A 2,289-nucleotide genomic window follows, 5' to 3' on the forward strand; every position below is an offset into this window, starting at 1 on the left:
CCTGTTCTCAACATCAATGTGAATACCAGTTTACAGTAGAAATGTAAAAGGTCTTTCCAGACTATGCTGCCCACAGGGAAGAACGTCAAAAAACAAATTCCATCTCAGTCTGGAAAGTGTGTTTAATTTCAGTTGTTATTTTACTTGATCTTTTACAGAGATACAAGGAATGGAAAGTGTTTTACAAGTCAGCATCATGATGTACTGATCACATAGTAGCTAGCTGCCCTCCTTGATTTCGCAAGCTGGAGGAAGACTAAGCCCATCACCATAGCTTTCACACTTTCAGAACTATTTTTTTCCAGTTTAAATTCAAGTAAATTACAGTTATGACAACAGTAATCAAACCACTATGAATAATCACACAGAGAAAAAGTATCCTCTTTGCTGTGGACTTCGCTTACCCAGTCGGGACCTTCAGGAAATTTCCATGTGAAAGGACAAGTCAGATCCAACACTTAAAAATGAAAACAACTATGTGGGAAAACTCACCAGTTAAAATCTCAAAGAAGTAAACCACAGGAAGCTATTTATCTGCCACATGCTATAAATACTGTTTCTATAATTTAGAAACTGTTTTTAACAAAAAACTTTAGTTTTATCAAAAGTTTAATCTACCTCAGGACCTCAGCCTCACCCCCAAGCTCCCATTAGGGTTGGGGTTAGGGTTTGGGGTGTCAGAAGGACTGCAGCTCCAGGAACACTGTACCTGGAACAGGCATGACAAGAGAAGCATGGCACTGCTCCAACAGTGCTGCCTCCACATCCACTTTTAGAATTATTATAATTTTCCTGGAGTTTAAGTCAGTGTACTTAACACTATAAATATACATTAAATCCACACAGCACACAGTAACAAGATGCACAAATAAATCTTCAGTATAGTGACATTTTAATGGCAAAGACTGTAATTATGTATCTACACAGTGGTTTTATAATGCAAGCTCATGGTAATTGTCCTTTGCATGTAATTTTCTTTTGGAAACAAAATCTTCCTTATACACCAAATTTAAAATGGTATGACTAATGGTACTACCAACATGGTTAATATAGAGAGGGATATGCATAAACAGATACCCAAAACTTGCGTATTGAAAACATTGCCTCAAGATTACAGTTTTGGGAAACCACCTAGTGTGTCTAAAGGACATGGATTAACTGAAAACTGAAAGTAGAGTAAGTAACTAAAAAATGAAAGTAGAGTAAGTCACTGGTTGCTTTATATGGTTGCTCATATGTTCATAATGCTGAAGCATTTGGAGGACATAAATCATCAAAGATTTATTGGAAAAGTCGTAAAACTAAAGTGTTAGGACCTAGATAGAGCTGAAAAGTTGTTGCCATGTCTTAAAATGAATGCTGTGAAATATTGAACATATTATAGCTTGAAAACTTAGGTCTTTTTCCTTATTCCATTCTCATTGTCCATATCCACAAGTGGGAGAAAAGAGAGGTGAAAAGCCACAGGCACCTAGCTCATGATCCAAACACATGGAAAGGCAAGTGAGTTGCTCTATTTACCTTTATTTCATCCTGCGGGACTGTCACTGCTTGTGGAAAGCTACAAATCGCTACCTTTAAGTTAAATTACTTTGTTAGTCTGTGAGAACTTGGCTTGGTGTACAGGCTTTAGAAAAGCTTCCTGTGCAACCTTCACATAAAGATCCCATAAATACATCCATGTATCAGCATAGGCAGCTCGCTATGAGCACGGGCAAGGGTGAACTTGCACTTACTGGAAATTTCGAAATTGTCTTTTTGAAATGTCGCTATCCTGAAAAATCTTCCTAGGACAAGCACGGAGGAGATAAGCGACTGCATGAGACAAAGCTTTTCTCACTTTGCTCGAGCAATGAGTACACACCAGATGGGGCTCTGAGCAACGTGGTCTAGTGGAGGTGTGTCCTGTCCTGGCAGAGGATTTAGGACTAGATGATCTTTAAGGTCCCTTCCAATCCACATCATTCTGTGATTCTATGCAGTGAGCCATTCACTGCGGCGATCTGCGCTCGGCTCTGGCATCCTGCATCACTTTTCGAGCGCAGAACTCGCCCGCGCCCGGGACGGAAGGCGATGCCTCCTCCTGTGCAGCGCAGGGCACGTTCCTTCGGGCGGGATGGGGGGACGCTCCATCCAGGGCCCGAGGGACGCGGCCCGCCACGGCGTTCCCGCGGGGGCCCAAGGGCGAGGCCGCGGCCCCGGCACGGCTCTCCGGGGCACGCCGGCACCGCGCTCCCCCGGCTCGCTCCTCCCATCCCGGCTGCTCCGCCTTCCCCGACCCGCGAACCG

This window comes from Onychostruthus taczanowskii, unplaced genomic scaffold (assembly GCF_017590055.1).
Source record: "Onychostruthus taczanowskii isolate IOZ18803 unplaced genomic scaffold, ASM1759005v1 scaffold4, whole genome shotgun sequence".
NCBI lineage: Eukaryota > Metazoa > Chordata > Aves > Passeriformes > Passeridae > Onychostruthus > Onychostruthus taczanowskii.